The 22,546-nt window shown below is 36.7% G+C and overlaps 1 protein-coding gene and 1 pseudogene across 2 annotated transcripts in view; both read left to right on the top strand.

The window, feature by feature from the left end:
• Positions 1 to 7,559: 7,559 nt before the first annotated feature.
• Positions 7,560 to 22,546, top strand: part of CRACD (capping protein inhibiting regulator of actin dynamics) — a 71,929-nt gene continuing 56,942 nt past the window's right edge. Inside the window, exon 1 of one of the 2 annotated variants that reach the window (XM_074229376.1) lies at positions 7,560 to 7,728. The gene's annotated coding sequence lies outside the window, so the exon portion shown is untranslated. The remainder of the gene's footprint in view (positions 7,729 to 22,546) is intronic. The other variant, XM_074229375.1, reaches the window with a different exon arrangement.
• Positions 17,966 to 18,064, top strand: LOC141519725 (U6 spliceosomal RNA; annotated as a pseudogene).

The raw sequence follows: 22,546 nt of genomic DNA, 5'->3' as shown, positions 1-22,546 counted from the left end.
GACAAAATGAATGCCTAGAACTGAACACATGGCTCTTGGAAACACATTTAGGTAAGCCAGTGGTTTCCTATAACCTCCAAGTTCAAATATAAAGTCCTCTACTTGACTTTCCAAACTCTTCGTAGCCTACCTTTCCAGTTTTCTAAGATTTTACTGCCTTCCACATGGATCTATGACAATGGTTTCCTTCTCCCATGTCTGTGTGTTTTATTTTTGTCCCCCATGCCTGGAATGTTCTACCTTCTCATCTCTGCCTTCTCACTACCTTGGATTTCTTCAAGTCTCAGCTAAAATTCCACCTTCTGTAAGAAATCTTTCACAGTCCCCCCTGTTGCTGGCACCTTCCTTCAGAGGTTTCTCGTTTATTCTGTACATTTATTATTTGTGAGTCTTGGCTTGCAAGTTGTCTCCCTCATCATATTGTAAACACCTTGAGGGTGAGGACTATTATTGCCTTCCTCTTTATCTCCAGTACTTCATTCAGTGTCTGGTACATAGTGAATATTTAATAAATTGATGTTGACTTGAATTGAGAGGTCAAGAAAGCTAAGGATTGCTACAAAGCCATTACATTTGTCAATTAAGAAAGGATTGGTGAATTTGATGAGAGCTATTGTATTTGAATCAGTGAATATATTTTAGATCTAAATTGTCAAAAGTTGAGGAGTAAAAAAAGAGGAAATAGAACTAATGTCCCATTCTAATCACATTTCTCACTTGCTTAATGGATCCTCATTGCCTACTAAATTAGACCCAAATTTCTTACCCTGGCATGCAATAGGTCATCTACTATCTGTCTTCAGTGTATCTTTCCAGCCATATCTCATTCTATTCTCCTTACTACCTCAATAAACCAGACAAATTACACTACTTGACATTCTGCAACAAACTCCAGTATTTTCTTGCTTCTGTACCCTTATCCACATTATTTTCTACATTGCCTTTACTCACTGTCAAAATTCTATGCTTCCTTAACAGCTCAGCTCAGATGTTACCCCTTCAACCATGCTTTTCTTGGTTGATCTTTCCCTTTTCTGAATTCTCATAATATTTTATCCAATTTCATTTTTGTACTCAGTATACTCTATTTGGAATAAAAGCTAGTTGTATGTCTTTCTCTGGAACCTGAGCTGTCCTGATTGGTGAGTGCATGAAAGCAAACTCATATGGCTAGATTATCAATGAAGCCAGTCTTATTCATACTTCTCATCCCACACCTGCAGTCTTCTGGCTATCAAAATGACCTATGTACACATTTCTCACACCCACACTCACTCTTCCTCTTGTACTAGAAACTAATCAAATCAGCTCAGCCAGTAGAAGGGAGTATCAAATCAACTCCCTATGGTTCTCACCATTCTAAGGACTTTCTTGAACAAAACATTCCTTCCTTGTATATGTTGTCTCCCATAATTAGAATGTAAGCTACTTTGAGAATAGGAAGGTAAGCTTTTGACTATCTCCAGTTTAAAACTAGAATAAATACTTAATGTTTTTTTTCACTCAGTCATTCCTAATGAATCATGAATTCTACCTTATTTCTTTTTTATATTCCTTCACTTGAACCTAGCATAGGATATAGGTACTCTATCATTTTTTTAAATGAGTGAATGATAAAATGATATGGAAAGTGGACAAGTGTAGTTTTTCTTTTCTAGATGATTTGTAAGTTTTTAGAAATTTTTTATTATTAGCAATTTAATAAATAATAGGTAAATGATACTGAACTACTTATAATAATAGAGACATGATGACTGACACTGAAAGGTGAAAGCAAACTTCAAAATAAAACTGAAAAAAATGATCTTTAAGTGTTGACTTGAGGTTAAAAAGAAAGAGCAAAGGAAAGATGCTTTTTAAGAAGGAGGAAGATTTAACTGCATTAGTTGGTCAAAGGACTGATGAAAAGAAATTTATTCCATTTATTAATTAAAGAATAATTACCAGGGGCAGCTTGGTGGCACATAGAGCACCAGCCCTGGAGTCAGGAGGATCTGAGTTCAAATTTGACCTCAGACACTTAATAATTACCTAGTTGTGTGACCTTGGGTTCAATTGCTTTGCAAAAACCAAAATAATAATAATAATAATAATAATAATAATTACCACTGCTTCATTCCATAAAGAAGAACATATATGTATAAAATGCCTTTCTTATGAGAAATTTAAGTTTTTCTAAGGGGTAAAAAGATTGAAATATTAGGATTAGTGGCTTCTGAGCCAATATAGCCTAGAGGAGAGAATGTAGAAGTTCCTTTACAAAGAAGCACTGGTAAAGAGACATTTGAAACGACTTGTTATTCTTTGGCATAAACTTAGTCACTCTTTTGGCTCGGTGGGCAATAAGGTAATCATGCATTTATTATTATGCACAAATTTGAGAACACGAAGTAATCTCAGGCAGTGGCAAACTGGTATGCTTGATTAAATATGATTTTGGTAACAGTCACCATGTTCCACCTCCCTTGTCCCCTTGTACTGGGAAAGTAAAATTGGTGATATGAAATGTCACAGTACTATAGAATTTTTTTTCTCCAAATAGTACACTTTAAATCTTTTAGACTTCTAAGAGATTCGGTTTGGATATTTGGGGGTTGGAGAGAAATTGCCCAGGAATTTTGTTATAAGGCAAACCAAGATGTAGTTAAGAAAAATATAAGGGAAGAAGTCTTTTTTCCCCTTTTCTGTCATATCCCTAGCTGATCAAGTTATCAATCATCAGGTGTAGAAGCAATGGTTTGTTTGGGTTTTTTTGGTTGGTTTGCTTGTCATTAACTGACCTGTTACTGATGAACAATTTGGCTGGCTATTGATAGGAAATGAAGAAATTTTGGAAGGGATCATTCAACCCTTGGGAGAAGCCCCTAGTTACCAGAGTGAGGATCCAAACCATCTGTTACTGTACCCTGAGGGCAACAGAGACCCTACTAAAATAAAGCAATTCGAGAGATCTTAAATAAGCTCTCATAAATATGTATGAAGAACACTGATACATACTGGGATACATGCAAAGTTTAGATGAGACACTATCTCTGATCTCATGAAGTTTAGAAGCTGGTAGACTCAAAATGCTTCTTAATGTCTGCATTCCACCCTTTCAGTTTGCCAGGGAAAAGTTTGGATAAAGGAGAATTTAAATGTGATCAAATCAAGTGATGCCCCCACCCCTAGATACCTTGATAAGATGGCTGCCCAACCCTGAGCATCTAATATGTGCCTGTTAAAATTTCCCAAGATTTTCATTCTTATTACATTGTTAGAATTGTCTTACTCTTTCAAAGTAAAGCCAACCACTCAGACAGAAATAATTTTTAGCATTTCATCTAACAACTGATATTGCTCATTATATTCTTCAGCTAATTAACTATAGCATACTCTCATAAACCCTCTGAATTTCAAATTCATCTGCAAAAAGAGCCATATGTAGGAGTTCAGGCCAAGGGAGATGAGGGTCACACTTTCCTAAGACATGGTAAATCCACATCTGAATTATTCTGCTCACTTTTCTGCACCATGTTTCAGAACAACATAGATAAGAAGTTCTCAAGATCATGTTATGTGAGCATTAGCAACCTCAGAAGCAATAGGTAGAAACTGCTGAAAAGCCGATTGAGATTGAGATTTGTGAAGAAAAATATCCACAAAATAGAGCCATCTGAAAGTAGGACTGTCTCCAGAGGTCTTTATCCAAACAGAGGCTGGAAGACCCCTAGTCATATGTGCCCCAGAGGATTCTTATTCAACTGCAAGTTAAATTAGGTGGTCCTCTGAGGTCCCTTCCAACTTTAAAGTTCTCTGATTACATGGAGAATTACTATTAACACAAAGGAGAAAAAACACTATTAACCACAAAAATAATCAATTTGGTAATTGTGTATACTCAGCTTTAGATTTTGCATTGAAATATTACATTTTTCATAATGCCCTTCAAATGCATATTATTATAAAAAAAATGTAAGGAGTTTGTTTTCATGATATTATAGCATCTTACTTCCATCCCCTGCCTTGTTCTTCTCCCCCAAAACTGATTTATACAATCAAAGAAGGAGGAAAAAAAAAGTCAATTATAATTTTAAAAATTACTTCATTTCATGATTCTTTTGTCTAGAAATAGAATATGCTTTCAAGAATATTAGGATCATTTTTCAAACTTTAATCATAGTTAATTATATAAAATTTTACCCAATATCACAAGCAATCAATAATCAGATAATAGCAACCCATAGAGTAGCTCATTGTAATTGAAGCTTTGAAAGATATTTGATTAGAGAAGATAACTTAGGAATGGGTGAATTTTTTTTTTAACTGAGATTCATTAAAACTGAAAACCGGAGCACAAGTCCTGAAGAAAGCTTTATAAGCCTGACCCATCTGTGGTTTTCCTGCTATCTCTGAAAAGATTAGTTTTTTAGAGAGGGGTGGCTTTGGCTGACTGAAGCATGGATGGCTAGGTTTTCTTCCTGTCCTTTTTGCTTTTTGTTCATCACTGAGCCTTTGCTGAAACAGCATTCCTTGAAATTCACAAGTATTCCTCACCTGATATTTGGACTTCGGCATCTATGTAAGGAATAAGATGTTCCTTCTAACAAGTTATTACCTATATATCGTAAAATTCTATTGTTTTGTTCAAAGCAGCATGTAAACTATTAAAACAGCCTGACTACTATAGTAGTAAAATCTTAGAGAGCCACACCTTCAGACTCCCAGGTTCCTCTTCATGATTTAGAAGTGAAAGGGATATTAGAGATCAGCTAATTTTCAGCTGTAAGTCTGGATTCTACCTTGACCATACCTTTCCCCTTTTTTCCATCCATATGGATACTACCTAACTTCAAGTCCTCATCATCTCTTGTAATAATAGCCTACTAATTGAGCTCCCTTGACACTCAGGTCCTTATTCTCTCCAAACTCAGCTGTCAATATTATATTTCTAAAAGCCTAGGATCATAGTCCTTTTCAAAATATTCCAATATTTCCTATTGTTTCTAGAATCAAATGCAAATTCCTATTTGGCATTTTCAGTAGGGTTCCAGAAAATCTGGTTTACTTGATTTTTTTCCTTTGTGCCTTTTCCTATTTAAGCTGTCCATGACTGGAATACTTTCTCTCTCTCTATCTCTGTCTCTCTGCCTCTCTGTCTCTCTGTGGGGCAGGGTTGTGTGTGTGTGTCTGTGTGTGTGTGTGTGTGTGTGTGTGTGTGTGTGTCTGTCTGTCTGTCTGTCTGGCGTGTTCTTGTTCTCTCTCTCTCTCTCTCTCTCTCTCTCATTGCCCTGACCTTAATCTCTTAAAATTCCCATCATCCTTCAGAGTCCAACTTAAGGTTAAGATTTCCTTTCCTGAAGCTGTCCCCATTCCAATTGCTAATATCTATCTATCTCAAAGAAATTAATTCACATTTCCTTTACATATCTGTATAGTGTTTTTGCCTTATAGAATGTAATGTAAGTTCTCTGAGGATAGTGAGTAGTGCAGTATATAGAGTTCTGGACCTGATTTCAGAAAGACTTTAGTTCACACCTACACCCAGACATCTACTAACTGTGTCACTGTGGGCAAGTCACTTAACTTCTATTTGCCTTAGTTTCTTCATCTGTAAAGTAGAAGTCATAGTAGTACCTATCTCCCAGGGTTGTTGTGAAGATAAAATGAGACAATATGTTCTTTGCAAACATTAAAATGCTGTAGAGGGGTGGCTAGGTGGTGTAGTGGATAAAGCACCGGCCTTGGAGTCAGGAGTACCTGGGTTCAAATCCAGTCTCAGACACTTAATAATTACCTAGCTGTGTGGCCTTGGGCAAGCCACTTAACCCCATTTGCCTTGCAAAAAAAAATATAAAAAAAATGCTGTAGAAATATTAACTACTACTATTATTGTTGTTTTACATTTAATTTTATTTTTAAATAATGATAAACATTGTACTTATTATAATATGTTTTTATTTGGTCTCTATATTGTAGTTGTGGTAGACCCCAGACCCCTGATATAGTAGGTACTTAATAAGTGCTTATTGATTGGTTGATTGGTTTGTTCAAGGCCCATAAGTAGTGAACTGATTAGTACAGATTTGAACCCAGGTCCATTTACTCCCAATATAATGTACTTTCCATCCTGCTTTATACTATAAAATTAATTGTCACTTCTCATTGGAATTGTGTCAGTCACTTCCTAATCTTGCAACTGGGAAGATGAAAAGCTGAAAGTTTTAAGAATGAAATACCATCCAATGTGCTTGTAAAGTCAGTAACTTTAATTTGCACCTAATTCTGAGCCTCTAATTCTGACTCAAGACCTCATCTGAAAACCAGTTGCATGGGTTTTCTTTTTCTTCTTTTTTTTTTCCAAGGCAATGGGGTTAAGTGACTTGCCCAAGGTCATACAGCTAAGTAAGTATTAAGTGTCTGAGGCTGGATTTGAACTCAGATCCTCCTGACTCCAGAACTGGTGCTCTATTCACCTTGCCACCAAGCTATCCCTACAAGGATTTTCTGGTGATCCCTTACCTCACTGATCAAATGTCATCTTTGCTTACTTGTGGCTTCTCAGCTTGTTTCCAATTTGTGAGGGTCCCAGAAGTGAGACCACCTGGGAAACGGGGCTTGCTTTACCTACTACTTATAGAAAATGGAAAGGCATGACTATTCCTGGGTGAAGAGAGCAGTTTTTCAACAAAAGAGATGGGAAACTAGGGTGGGGAGAAGTTTATGAAGGGTCTGCAAGCTGATTATTGATAGATATCACCCTGTGTTAAAAGCAGATGTTCCTAATCATTTTTGTGTCATAGACTCATAATAATCTGGGGAAGCTTATACACACTTCTCAGAATAAAGATTTTAAATGTATAAAATAAAATACATAGGATTAGAAGATTAATTTTGCTGAAATGATCATTTCCAAAGTCTAAAGGAAATGTAAGGAGAGCCCAGACTAGCCAGTAACAGGAATGTGTGGAGAAAAGTTAAGGAAAAAAAAAACTCTTTAGGGGCTTTTCAGGGCAGATTTTAAATAGAGGCAGAAGGAACTGTCAGAGTATGGTGACAGAGAGTGCTAAGGAAACATCTTACAGTAAACTTAAGAAAGTAATTTCTCTTTCTGACAAAGGTTAGGCAAGAAGATTTAAGAATAGAATAATCTCTCCTTCCCTCCCCCATTTGGCTCACACATCATTTTTCAGCTCTTATGCCCAAACTGGACACTGCCACCTGCTTTTATTCATGAAAAGTGGTGCCACTCCTTTGCATGGAATGTATGAATGGGGTATCCATTGGGCATGAAATGATTAAACCTTTTCTTTTCCCTCAAATGTTCAGCCAGTCTGACAGCCAGGCCCAGACTTGGGCAGCCCAGAGGACGGCTGTTTTTCATGTTCTTGACTTTGCTTTGTCATCGGGGTGACATTTATATTCCAAGCACAAGGCTTCCTCCCTTGCCTGCCGGCTCTGTAAGGCTGATGGCTGCCCTTTGCCCTCACACTCCCCTGGCCAACAGGAGCTTTGCTGTCATTTGCTCTCAGGCCGTGCTATTAAGCTGCATTGTGTATTTGTCGTGTAATCCACAGACAAGAAGAAAACAGGCAAATTCCAGCCCTTCAAGAAGTTGTTTGGCAGAAGAAAAAAGAAAGAAGCTCCCTCATCCCAGGAGATTTCTGTGGCAAAACGGAATTACGCTCTCCGGAATGCATGCAACGGTGCCTTCTCTTCAGATGAGGAGATCCTTGATGATTCTCTAAGGTAATGACATTGATTAATGTTCTTTTTGGTCTCTAGAGTGCTAGCATGAGGGAGGTAGTCCCATGTGGGACAGGGCTGGTTTCATTTTTAAGAAAAGTATGGCAGGAGTTAGATCAGCAAAGGGGGCTCTGGACCCATCTTCTGAATCCAATTTCCCTGTGTGTGATATAGGAAAAAGTCACCTTTGGAGGGGAAGTGGGGCACACAGATCAGTCAAAAAAGTCCAAGCTCAGTGTCTGAAGGCTCTGGCAGTATAGGCAGTCCCTCAGTTTCCCTCTTCTCCACTGAAAGAAGGATCCTGTTGATTTTGACTACAGAAGTTAATGAAGAGAGGGCTCCTGGAGTCTTTCCCATCATTTAGTCAGGAGGGAGGAAATTAAAGGTCAGGAGCCCAGCAGTACACCCTCCACTCAGCAAATGGACACTTCTTTTCCAAGGCTCCCATTGAATTTGTTCAGGACCAAATGTTTACCTTTTTGATGCTTAAGAATTTCTGAAGGCGCCATTGTAGTTCTCCAAAATCTTCAACCTTGACTTCAAAGCTTGCAATTGTTTATTTTTATTTATTTCTCTAACTTTACCTAGTTATGTGTGCAGTGAATCTGCCTATGACAGCATCAGAAACTCAAGTATCAAGAATAATTTTCTCACCTTTAAAAGAAATTAGAAGTATTTATTTAAGACTTGATAGACTTTAACACTGACAGTTCACACATTGTAAGAGTAGCTATAAAGATCTTATATAGCTTGTATCATAGCATGTCTTAGAAAAAGCTTTGCACATAGTAGATACTCAGTAACTATTTGATGAATGAATTAACAAGATAATTTCTAGGATGAGTGACACTGAAGACAAAGCTGTCTTCTGTACTTTGCCAAAGTAAGTGTAAGTTTATCCTAAAGGACCTGTTACCAAAGACAGAGGCTGCCTTTTGTGAGAAAAGACAGTTTAGAATGCGGGGAGATAAACTCTTTTTTAACTTAAAAAATGATATTAATGTTTATGTTGTCACTTTTATTCCCAAATATATCTCTCTTTCCCAAAAGTCATTTCTTATTATAAAGAATAAAAAAAAGGGGGGGGGGGACATGTCAGTAAAAGCTAGCCAATACATTAACTAAATCTAACAATATATACCTTCCCACATCCACAGTCCTCCATATTTCTTGGAAATATAGCAGTTAAAATTCTAAACATGCAAACTGAAGACTACCTGTTCTGTGCTATATTGGCTTTTTCCCCCATAGACATAATTTTTCTATTTCCCTCTTTCTCTTTCCTTCATACTTTGAATGAAGAATTGAGTGAAGCAAATTTAGAGGAAAAAGTATTCTGATAATTAAAACAATGAACTAGTAGTTGGAAAGTCAGTATTGACATCAGTCTGTGGTATGGTCCATATTGTCACCTTCTTGTGAACTATCCTCTAGATAGGGAATTATGGAATCTGGTTTCCCAGGCCTAAAAATGGTTTGCCTACAATTAATAAGTGTTGAATGACTGAAAGAATACAGGACTTTTTTCACTTTTGAGATCCCTTTTTTTGAAAAGGGAAATTGAACTAAAATATAACCAAAAGAGAGTGACCATGATTATGAAGCATCTGGAAACTGTCATTTGAGAAATAGTCAAAGAAGAGGATCCTAACCTTTGTTCCATGAACTTGTTTCCTTTTAAAGTAGTTTGCTAACAATATTTCAGTATAATTGGTTTCCTTTGTAATTGTGTGTGCTTTATCACATTTAAAAAATTAGTCTGAGACTGGGTTCATGGACTTCAAAAGACTGTCCAAGGGAATCTATGATACATAAAAGATTAAGAACCCTTGAGTCAATGAAATTGAGAATGTTTATCTTGGAGAAGAAAGTATTTAGGGAGGATATGATTGTTTTCTTGAGGTTGGATATTTAAAGAATGGTAGAAGAATGTGGCTTATTTCATTTCAAAAGGCAGAATTAAGACTACTCTGCACATATCATTGTTCTGGGTGTTACAGTATATATATCATACAAGATACTACCTATAATTTTGAGACCTTTACAATCTTCCTGGGAAGGGTAGAGCCATACAAAGACTTTTATAGCATAAGACAGCTTATGATAAGTATCAATCAAGTAATATGGCAGTAAATACTCAAAGATGTTCAAAAGAGAGAAAAAAGGGAAGAGAATGATAGACCCCCATGGAACTGAAGCTGTCAAGAAAGACTTCCTAGAGCACTTTAGGATACTAAAAGATCCCTAACTGGATGAGCAGAGAGGAGGGAGATGACATTCTAGCTTGAGAGAGCAGTATTCAAAAAGTTTCAAAGTATTAACATGGAGATTAACTTATCTGATGTGAACAATTTATACTGGGGCAGCTAGGTGACATAGTGGATAGAGCACCTGCCCTGGAGTCAGGAGTACCTGAGTTCAAATCTGGCCTCAGACACTTAATAATCACCTAGCTGTGTGGCCTTAGGCAAGCCACTTAACCCCATTGCCTTGCAAAAGAAAAAAAAAAGAATTTATACTGGGAGTCTTGGGAAGTTACTGTCCTCCTTGAGAAGCTGAAGTCAGGAGAGTGAGGGAATAGTTCTAATAAGGAATAGGTAGGCAGGGCAGACTTAGATGGGATACAAGAGTAGGTGGAAAGAGCACTGGCTGCCTGGAAGGTAGAACCAGACAGAGGTACCTAGGGAGAGATGAAGGACCAAGTAGGTGGATGAGTACCAGAGGCAAATTTCACCTCTTCCCCAATATTTCCCCAGGCTGACACTAGAGGACAGGAACTATAATTTTACTTTCTATCTATATAACCAGCCCACTCTCCCTGCCCCACTTTCAGGAGACTGAAAATATCTTATAGAATTTGCATGGTTCATCTCTTACCTTCCTCTCATGCCAGAGGGTAGTGGAATTTTCTTAACTTCTCAGATAAGACTGCCTGGAATAGAAGTAAAGATGAAATTACAATAAAAACCAGGTTCTCTTTACACCTCCAACTCATGCTTGCTGGTTTACTAATAAGACTTTTCAGATTTGACATCATCAAAAATGACACAGGCCATTTTTATTAGATTTTCTATTCATGATGAGAAGACTCAAGGACATAGTGAAAATGGAAAAGAAAACAGAAGAGAAACTAAAATGATTAAATAAATAAGAATTGTAAAGTCAGAGCTAATTTAATGGAATTTGGGCTGTGTAGTTTAGAGAAGAGAAAGAAGATAAGTAATTTACTATTTGCAAATATAGAGCACCATAGTACAGTGGAAATCAAAATGGATTGGGTTTGAAATCCCATTTAGGCCATTTATGACCTTGGGAAACTTTGGTAAATCACCTAAGACCTCAGTTTCTTCATCTGTAAAATGAAGGGCTTGGATTAGTTGATCCCTAATGTTCCTTTCAGTTCTTATGCCCAAACTTGGACATTTCAATTAACCTAAGTTCCCTCATATCTATGATAGAGAAGAAAATAATGGAAAGGATCTAACCTTCAAAAGAGAAATGTAAAGAAGATAAACATATCTCAAAAATGCTATCATTTTTGCCATTTATAAAGAGAACATGGACCAATAGTCCTCCCTCTCCAGAGTCTAGAAGAGATTATAATGAAAGTGATTTGCCACAGAGTCAACAACTTTCTTACTTCGAAGATAATTGAGGTCACTTGGGAAGATTGTGCATAGAATATCTGACCCTGGACCTCTTTAAAAATGAGTTAAACTACAATTTGTCTGAATAAATGAATCTTGCCTGAATTTGAATACTGAAGCAGATAATCCCACCATGTTGCTTCCATTTGAATTATTCAATGATTTCATGTCCTTTCAGGAAAATATGACCCATAAAGAACATTCAATAATTCCTATGACTATCTGCTATAAATTGGCAGCTGGTAGCCCAGTAGATAGAGCACTGAATTTGGAGTCAGAAATACTTATTCCATTCCCTTTTAATAGTTCTGGCTTTAGTTTCTTCCCCTATGTAGCCAGGGCTATACCTTTACATAAAATATAAAGGCCAGGAGCCGGCTCTAAATTGTTCCAGCAAATATAATTTGATTCCCACCCCCTCCAGCAGCTCCACTTGGGTTAGTGAGCTGATTTAATTTGCTATTTAGCATTTCATATGAATGAGAATAGCTTATCTGTTAGGGAGAGAAACTGCTGATCAATCACTTATTGCTCCTGTTGTCATAGAAACAGTACAAAATGCAACTATAATTATATTTCCTCATTTCTAAAGTGAATTCTTAATCATTGCCATAGTAATTACCCAATATGTATTCCCCCAAATTACATGGTACTTGCCCAGAAATAACAATAGATAAGGAGTGGGATAGTCAACTCTGCAGCTGTGCTGTAGCCAGCAGGGCCCTGCCTTCCATGAGGGAGGGAACCACCCGCTGCTTGAGGGCTTGCTTTTCTGCCAGGTTTATGGAGGGAATGGCCTTGGGCACCTGGACAAGCCTAATTTACCTGTGTAACCTTGAACCAATTATATCTCCACTCTGACCTCAATTTCTTTATCTATGGAAGGAGATTTGGACAAGATCATATCCAAAGACCCTCCCCTCTCCATTTCCTATGAAAATTCCCAAAATCCCCAAGAGTCAAAGGGGTTCTTGGAAAGAACAGAGTGAATAGGATCACTGAATACCTGCACATCTGTTCTGTGTGAAATGCTCTCACCTCCTCCACCCAGGACCAGTGCCAGGGCCAGGTACAGAGAGCAGTGGCTCAGCCTCACCCTCTTTATCTCTTTTATCTCTTTTACTTACCATTTCCTGAAGGCAGGATGCCAGGAAAATGTCATGGACTCATAGATGTAAAGTTGGAAGAGACCTCACAAGCCATCTGATAATAATAACTGTTAATGTATTTATAGCAATTTAAAGGTTACAGAGCATTTTACAAATATTACCTCATTTGATCTTCACAACAACCCTAATAGGCAGGTGCTAACACACATACACACACACACACACACACACACACACATACAGAGAGAGAGAGAGAGAAGGAGAAAAAAAATTCTTGTAACAAATATAATGTAACAAGCAAAACAAATCCCATATTTACTGTGAGTCTATTATCTCTCTGTCACTGTTAAGAGATGAAAAACATGCTTCATCAGCCATCTTCTTGAATGACATGTGGTGTATTACATTATCTAGCATCTTCTGTGTTCTGCTCACTTAATTCTCTGTCAGTAGATACAAATCTTTGCAAGTTTCTCTGAGATAAACCCATTGGTTATTTCTTATGACTAATAATACTCTATTCATGTAACATAATTTGTTTATCCTTTCCCCACTTGATGAGGACAACCTCCCCCGTTGTCTCTAGTTCTTTGCAACTACAAAAAGAGCTACTATGAATATTTTTGTACATATGGATCCTTTTTTCTTTTTCTTTAATCTCATTGGGGATATAGACCAATCAGTGACATCACCGAGTCTAAAGATAGTCATAATTTAGTGACTCTGGGGGCACAGTCCCAAATTTCTTCTGTCTGTCTTTATTCTCTCAATTTATTTTTCTTATATTGTTAGAGATGCATTTCTAACAGTCAAAAAATGATGATAATTGACATTCGTTATCAATTCTTAAGATTTAAATCATTTAGTTTTCAGTTCATGTTTAGTCCTTTCTTCAAAGGGCTTTATTGAATATGATTATACTGCACTGTATTAAATTGAAAAATCTAATATTTTTGATTTTACTTTTGAATTCTTTATTACCCTAAATGATCATTTTTATAAAGGTACTAATCACAATTGAGAAATATCTCTATTCCTTTATCTTCCCACTCTTTTAATCACCAGAGAGCTATTGCTTCTTATATATTTAAACCCAAATCCTTAGCTTATTTATTATTTATCTTTTTTTGTTAGATCTCTCTAGGTCTGAAAAAGGTATATTGAGGTCCCTCAAAAGTATGGTTGTATTATTTCTCTATGTCATTTGATTACCTTTTCCTTTAATTATTAGATATTTACCATTCAATATATATCTTAATATTGATATTGATTCATTATCTGTAGCACCTTTAAGTACACTAGTTTTCCTATTTATTTCCTTCATATCCATTTTGACCATTACTTTCTTTGAAATTATGATTCCTACTAATTTTTTTTAATTTACCTGAAGCATAATAGATTTTGCTCCAGCCATTCCACTTCATTGCAAAAGTTTTATCTTGATTCTTATGTGAAATATCTTAGCCCCTTCTTCCTCTCCTTTCTCTTTCTCCCAGTACTTTCCTCTATCACCCGCTGACTGCATCTTTTTACTACATTATACCATTATATTCAGTTCCTTCCTGTGCCTTGTCTATATATGCTCCTTCTAACAGCTCTTATAGATGAGAAAGTTCATATGAGTTATCAGTATCTTCTCCCCATGCAGGAATACAAACAGTTCAACATCATTAAGTTCCTCATAATTAGTCCTTCTCGTTCACTCTATCTATATTTCACCAGAGTCCTATACTTGGAGATCAAACTTTTTGTTCAGCTCTGGTTGTTTCAGTAGGGAAGCTTGAAAGTCCTCTGTTTCATTGAAAATCCATCTTTTAATTGGAAATCCAGTAAATGTCCTTCAATTGGGGAATGGCTTAGCAAACTGTGGTATATGTATGTCATGGAACACTATTGTTCTATTAGAAACCAGAAGGGACAGGATTTCAGGGAAACCTGGAGGGATTTGCATGAACTGATGCTGAGTGAGATGAGCAGAACCAGAAAAACACTGTACGCCCTAACAGCAACATGGGAGTGATGTTCAACCTTGAAGGACTTGCTCATTCCATCAGTGCAACAATTGGGAACAATTTTGGGCTGTCTGCAAAGGAGAGTACCATCTGTATCCAGATAAGGAGCTGTGGAGTTTCAACAAAGTACAAGGAGTATTCCCTTTAATTTGGGAAAAAACCAGATATCTTATTGTCTGATCTGGTTACCTCTGAGAATTCTGTTCTCTTTAAGGATATGATTTCTCTCTCATCACCCAATATGGATCAAGGTACAACATGGAAACAAAGTAAAGACTGATGGAGTGCTATCTGTGGGGTGGGGGGTGGGGGGAGGGAAGCAAGATTGGGAGAAAATTGTAAAACTCAAATAATATCTTTAATTAAAAAAAACAACAAAAAAAACCTAAAAAAAAATTTTTTTTTTTTAGGCAATGGGGTTAAGTGGCTTGCCCAAGACTACATAGCTAGGTAATTATTAAGTGTCTGAGGCCAGATTTGAACTCAGGTACTCCTGACTCCGGGGCTGGTGCTCTATCCACTGTGCCGCCTAGCTGCCCCTTTAAATAAGTTTTTTTAAAAAAAGAAAAAAAGAAAATCCATCTTTTCCCCTGAAAGAGGATATTTAATTTTGCTGGGTAGTTGATTCTCCGTTGTAAACCAAAATCTTTTGCCTTCCAGAATATCATATTCCAGGTCCAATGAGCCCTTAATGTAGATGCTGCCAAATCCTGTGTAATCCTGACTATAAAGCCACAGTAGTTGAATTGTTTGTTTCTAGAAACTTTTAGTATTTTCTATTTGACTTGGGAATTTGGCTATAATATTCCTGGAAGCTTTTCTTTTGGGATCTGTTTTCAAGAGGTGGTTGGTAAATTCCTTCAATTTCTGTTTTACCCTCTGCTTCTAGGATCTCAGGGCAATTTTGCTGTATTATTTCTTGAAAAATGAAGTCTAGGGGCGGCTAGGCGGCACAGTGGATAGAGCACCAGCCCCGGAGTCAGTAGTACCTGAGTTCAAATCTGGCCTCAGACACTTAATAATTACTTAGCTGTGTGGCCTTGGGCAAGCCACTTAACCCCATTGCTTTGCAAAAACTTAAAAAAAAAGATGAAGTCTAGGTCTTTTTCCTGGTCATGATTTTCAGGTAGCCCAGTAATTTTTAAATTATCTCTATTGGATCTGTTTTCAAGGTCATTTGTTTTTCCAGTGAGATATTTGACATTTTCTTCTAATTTTTGGTTCTTTTGGTATAGTTTTATTTCTTCCTGATTTCTCGCAAAGTCATTGGCTTCCTTTAGCTTCATTCTACATTTGAAGGAGTTATTTTCTTCAGAGAACTTTTTTAATCTCCTTTTCCAGCTGGCCAATTCTGCTTTTAAGGCATTCTTCTCCTTATTTTCCTTTTGTTTTGCTTTTTCCATTCTCCCCAAACTGGTTTTTAACATATTTTCTTCTGTATTTTTTTGTATTTCTTTCACCAGTCTTTCTGTGGATTCTGTCCCTCTAAATTTTGGCTAGAGTCATAATTTGATGGCTTTTGGAGTTTTTTTGGAGAACGAGTTTCCAGGAATTCCTGCCTTCATGCCACCATCTTGGTTCTGCCCCCTCTACCTCTACAATCTAATGACTCTTAGACTATTGCTCCTTGACCTATTTTCCAAATAGTTGTTTTTCATAGTATACATCTTAAATTTCTTCTGGTTTTCAAAATCTTTTATTTTATTTTAATATTTCATATAACATGGATTTTTTGTTTTGTTTAGACCCATTCTCATTTTCAGTGAATCTGTTTCTTGAGTAAAGTTTTATCACCTTCTTTTGTAAATCTATTAATTCTCCTTTGCATTTTTGAATTCTAATTTCACTTTAAAATTACATTTTGCATCTCTTCCTTCATCAAAGTACACTTTTTAGTCTTTGTTGTCAGATCATTCTTTTTTTCTCAAGCTCTACCTGAATGTTTTGTGGAGCAAATCTCTTCTTCTGGTAAAAAATGTTGAGTTTCTCTCAACCTGTAGTATCTCTTCATTGTGTTTAACATTTTCTTCTATTAGTTGGGGTGGTCAGGTTTTGCTCAATTCTCAGTTTCATGGGCCCCCCTCCCCACAATTGCTAGGTTTTACCCCAAGGTTTCTGGTGGCTCTATTTAGGTTTTGCACATGGTTCCTTCTCTGTTTCCTTCTTCTTTCACAGTCCCAAAGCGAAAATTGACTCCCTTCCTTGTTGTAAGCTCTAGAGTACCCAAGTTAGATGATGCCAATTATTCTGCCAATAGGCCTCTTGCAATAACTTATATGCTCTAGTCCTCTCTCTTTAGATATGGCTCAGTCCTGGGATACCTAGTTATTGGGCTGACTGTACCTTTAACTGATCATCTCTTCTGCTGTATCTCTAATAATCTCTTCATGAGGAAATTTTTAAAATTCATATGTTTTATGATAAGATTTTGAGCTGGAAGGGACCTTAGAGATTTTCTAGTTCAACCCTCTTATTTTATAGGTCCAGAAATAAGAAGTAACTGGTTCAAGGATCCCACAGGTTAGTATTTGAATACTGATTTTCTGTCATCTAATTCAGGATCTTTTTGCTACATTATGCTGACATTTATAGTTCATTTTAATTCCACTTCTTCAATAAGATATTCATTTGTGACTAAGCTGCTTAATTACTATAAACTATAAACAGGCCTAAAAAATTTGCCATCTATGATAAAATGAGTACATTTATTAAAAATTCTAGTACCACAAGAGAATACGATGAACATCTAGTTTCTCTGGTATCTTATAGAGAAAAATCTAATTCCATTCTATGTATCTGACCTTTTTCTGTATTCTTTATTATAGATCTTCCCTCTAAGGTTCAATTTATCCTGTATCTCTTTTGTTTGTAGGTAGTTTTCTGATCTTTTGATCTTTTTATCTTCCATTAAACTGGGAACTTCTTGAGATCAGAAACAGTTTTTGCTTTTCCTTGTGTCCTTAGAACTTATCACATTGTAGAGATTTAATAAATGCTATTGACTTGACATGATTTGATAAACATTTTAGTCATATTAAACAGATTTATTAGACTAGCTTCATGTATGCCTCAGTTTGGACAGCCTAGCCCTCTTGATGTGACTTTCTACCATATTAGAATGCACTCTCTCCTTATACTTCCTCTTAGAATTCCTAACTCATCTCCTACATGAAACTTTTCATTATCCCTATAGATGCTAGGGTGCTCCTCCCCCCAAATAATCCTGCATTTGGTTTGCATGTATCTATATATACATATACATATACATATATATATATATATGTATGTATATACACACACATATACATATGATTTGTCTTCACTTGAGGGCAGGAACTATTTCCCCTTTATCTTTGTATATACAATGTCTGTTACATAATAATCACTTAATTCATGCTTTTTGATTGATTGCTTCAAACCTGGGGATGGGCCTTTTCAAGCACACAAAGTGTTATTTTAAAGAAGGATCTTAGTACTTACATTGGCAGTACTAATTGGATTGATACAGAAAAGATTGGCATGGGCCCTGTACAAAGATGACATGTAAATTCATGAAGTGTTACATATTTTTATTGATTTAGAGAAATGCAGATTAAAGCAACTCTGTGGTACCACCTTACACCTATCAGATTGACCAGTATGACTAAAGAGGAAAATGATTAATTTTGGAGGGGATGAGGGAAAACTGGGACACTAATGCATTGAAGTGGAATTGTGAACTGATCCAACCATTCTGGAGAGCAATTTGGAACTATGCCTAAAGGACAATAAAGCTACAGCATACCCTTTGATTCAGCAATACCACTACTGTATCTGTGTCCCAAAGAGATCACAAAAATGGAAAAAACTCATATGTACAAAAATATTTAGAGCAATTCTTTTTGTAGTGGGAAACAATTAGAAAATGAGGGCTGCCCATCAATTGGGGAATGACCGAATGAAGTGTAGTATAAGAATGTGATGGAACGTTGTTGTTCTGTAAGAAATCATGAGGGTGTACATTATAGAACAGTATTCTATTAGAAAGCAGAAGAGATGGGAATTTAAAGAAGCCTGGAAGGATTTACATGAACTGATGCTGAGTGAGATGAGCAGAACCAGAAGAACTTGTACACCATCACAGCAACGTGGGGTTGATAATCAATCTTAATGGACTTGCTCAAGCCATCAGTGCAACAATCAAGGACAATTTTAGGGTATCTGTGGTGGAGAATACCATCTGTATCCATAGAAAGAATTAGAAAGAACTGTGGAATTTAAACAAAAACTATTACCTTTAATTTTTTAAAAAAAGGTATCTTATTATGTAATTTTGCTATCTCTTATATTTTATTTTGCCTTTAGGATATGATTTTTCTCTCAACACATTCAATTTTGATCAATGTATAGTATGGAAACAATGCAAAGACTATCAGTCTGCCTTCTATGGAGGGAAGTGAGATTAGGGGGAAAAAATGTAAAATTCAATAAAAATAAAAAATAATTGAAAACAAATCATGAGGGACAGGACTTCAGAATATCCTGGAAAGACTTACATAAAGTTTTGTTGAGTGAAGTGAATAGAACCAGAAGAACACTGTACACACTAATAACAGCAGTGTGGGATAATCAACTAGGATGAACTTAGTCATTTCAGCAGGATAATAATCAGACAATTCTAAAAGACTTGTGATGGAAAATGTCCTCCATATCCAGAGAAAGAACCATGAAGTTTAACCACAGACCAAAGCTTACTATCTTCAGTTTTTAAAAATTGTCTTATGTATTGTCATTTTTTTCTCTCTAATATTCATTTCTTCCATTCAAATTTGGGTTTTCTTTTATAGCATGATTAGTATGGATCTATGTTTATCATGGTTATACATGTAGAGCCTGTATTGGATTGCTTTCTTCAGGAGAAGGGGAAAGAAAATGATGGAAAAAATGTAAAATTCAAAACCTTCCCCAAAAAATTGTTGTTGAAAACTACTATTTCATATAGTTGGAAAAAACAAATAAATAAAATATTTAAATGAAAAAATATGAAGGATCTTAGAACCTCCCAAATAGGACTCTAGTGGTCAATTCTTGGAGTCAGAATGTAGGAAAAGGAAACAAACTTGGAGTGTAAGGAAAGAGGAGACAGGGTGGGAATACTAGCAACAGCTCACATAATCCACAGAAGGGTAAGGACATATCTTGGGTGACTAAATGTATAGTTTACTCCTAAATGGAATATGCCTGAATCTCTAGCAAAATACTAGGTCTGGAAGAACCATCTAGTCCTGACCCTTTGTTTTATATGTAAAGAAACCTAGGTCCAGAGAAGGGACTTGATTTTGTTCAAGGTTTTATGGCTATTTAAATATTATGTGTTGGTTTGGTTCATTGTGTGGCCTCTATACCTACCTCAGTTATTCTCTAGAGAAAATACAATCTCCATTAAATTGACTTGTGTGTTTTCCCAATCTTCTAACAGATAATAAGCTGATGAGTGCTGGGGGAGAATCCTAGGGCCATGATGGACTGGAGCCAATCTCTAAAAACTAACCCATAATCATCAGTTTGGAGGGGACAGCTGGGGGAGGACTACTTATTGATTCATCATACTTGATTAGCTGCTAGTGTTGATTTTTCACGCTACACAGCTCACATTTCCTCACAAGGGCCACAGGGTTCTTTCTTCTTTGTTTATTGTTATTGTTGCTCCCTGCAAAGCTTGTACTGCTCCCCACAGACAATATAACTCTCTTATTTAGTTACAGAAGATAGGGTGATGTAATGTCTTATTGTGTTGCCCATTTAATACTAGTCAGTGCCTTAGGAAAGATCAGAGACCACCTCCCCCCAAATCCATCATTTCAGTTACATCTGCACTCACCAATAGCAAAAGAGTAATCATGCAGCTCAAAAAATCAGCTGTGTACATATCAAGTATGTACAACTGAAAAAAATTCGGAGGAAAACACCAATTCCCCTTTGACAATTAAGCTTTTAGTCTGCTTCTAAAACAAGTCAAGACATTTTCCATTTCCTTGTTACTAAGGTTTATATCAATCAGTGATTGCACAGGCTCAACTGGCCTATCAGTTATTAATGGTAGCTTCTCATGTGATGACAATGGCTATCATTTGTTTTCATAACTTCTCTTTTCTTAAGAAATTCCAGATCACCATAGACAAATTGAGGTTACCTTTGTTCTTCCATAATAGAGTTTAGGGTTAGCTAGATATCTCAGTAGATAGAGCACTGGCCTGGGAGTTAAAAGGATGGGAATTCAAATCCAGCCTTGGCCAGTCACTTAACCCTGATTGCCTCACATCCTGAATGCCTTGTATCTCCAGTCATCCTGATCCAAATCTGGCCTCTTGACCCAGATGGCTCTGGAGGAGGAAGGGAGGCTGGTCACTTCACATAGCACCCCCTCACTCAAATCCAAATCATGATATCACCTCCCTGATGTCATGGTCTTCTTTGAAAAATGAGGGACAAACATTATTATTATTATGATAGAATTTAAAGCCAGTGCTGGTGGATTGTTAGAGTTGCTCACTAGAATGGAGAACAACAAGCAAATTTTAAATATATTGGGGAGGGAGAGAATGGGAATGTTGGAGGGGGAATTAAATGGAGTGACCAAATATGAAATGGGTCCCAAAGCCCATAGATCATAGTTTGACTCACTTGAAAAAGTCTTGGATTGACTACTAGAAAGCCAGACATTAGGTTTTGCATCTTTCTAACAGAACTGAAAAGTAGCTAGGTGGCACAATGTAAAGAGTGTCAGTTTGGAGCTAGAGAAGGATATAGTAAATTATCCAGTATCTTTGCTAAGAAAATCCCTAGTGGGGGCAGCTAGGTGGTACAGTGGATACAGCACCAGCCCTGGAGTAAGGAGTTCAAATCTAGCCTCAGATACTTAACAATTATCTAGCTGTGTGGCCTTGGTCAAGCCACTTAACCCCATTTGCCTTGCAAAAACCTAAAAAAAATTCCTAGTGGAGTATGAAGGGTTGGACATGACTGAAATGACAACAGAAGTGAAGTGGACTAATAAGAATCGTAGGATTTTAGAATTGAAAGAAAATTTTGGAGAACATCTCCCTCAACTCTTTTATTTGATAGATGAGAAAACTGAGGCCCAGGAGGAGGAAGGGATGGAAGAGGAAGAAATGCCTTGTCTGAAATGACCTAGCTAATAAGTATCAGAGGAAGAACTCCTGCATCCATATGCATGAAAGGGCTACCTCCAGAGTTCTTCTATGAATATGCTGCATCAGCAGTTCCTGGGACATTGATACTACATGAGATCACACTCCAATCCTCCATCCAGATGTACCCTCCCTCCATTAATGCAGGTTGCAAACTTAGTAAACCTTAGTAAACTGCTTTCATGGGTTTTTCTGACATGGAAAAAGATCATCACCTTTTAGTGATGAGCTTCTCTGAACCTAGTCAGACTGATCCTCAGATGACAGACATTTAGTTTCTTGCCAATGCTATCCTTGGAGCCTTTCCAATGTGATTGTACTGACTGGAGTTTGCATTCTCCTGGTCTCCCAGAACTATGGGGCATCTGAGGTATCAGAGTTAGGCTTTACTGGAGGGGAATAATCATAAGAGTAATGATAAAAATCAGAATTTACATGTGTACAGAAATATGCAATTTACAAACTATTCACACAGATTTTTGTTTATCTTCATGGGGAGTCTCCAAGGTAAATAAAGATTGCTATCCCCATTTTAAGGACAGGCAGAGATTCAGAGGATGAATGACTTGCCCAGAATGACATCACTAAAATTGAGACTTGCTCCTGGCTTTTTGATTCTACTTTTTTCCAAAAAAACCTGACACCATCAAGAATAGACAAATGGTTCTTAAGCTCTTTTTCAATTTTCTAATTCTGTTAACCTAAGTAAATATCACCTTTCCTAACTTCTTTCTGGCTTTAGTTGAATCATCTTAGCCACAACCCAAATACAGACATAATAATGCATATATCTAGCAGTCATCTAGCTTTAAGGTTTGCAAAATGCTTTATAAATTTTATCTCATTTTATCCCTGAAATAACC

This window comes from Macrotis lagotis, chromosome 3, assembly GCF_037893015.1.
Source record: "Macrotis lagotis isolate mMagLag1 chromosome 3, bilby.v1.9.chrom.fasta, whole genome shotgun sequence".
Lineage (NCBI taxonomy): Eukaryota > Metazoa > Chordata > Mammalia > Peramelemorphia > Peramelidae > Macrotis > Macrotis lagotis.
Note: the sequence above shows the minus strand (reverse complement) of the source record. Positions and strands in the feature narration are given on the sequence as shown.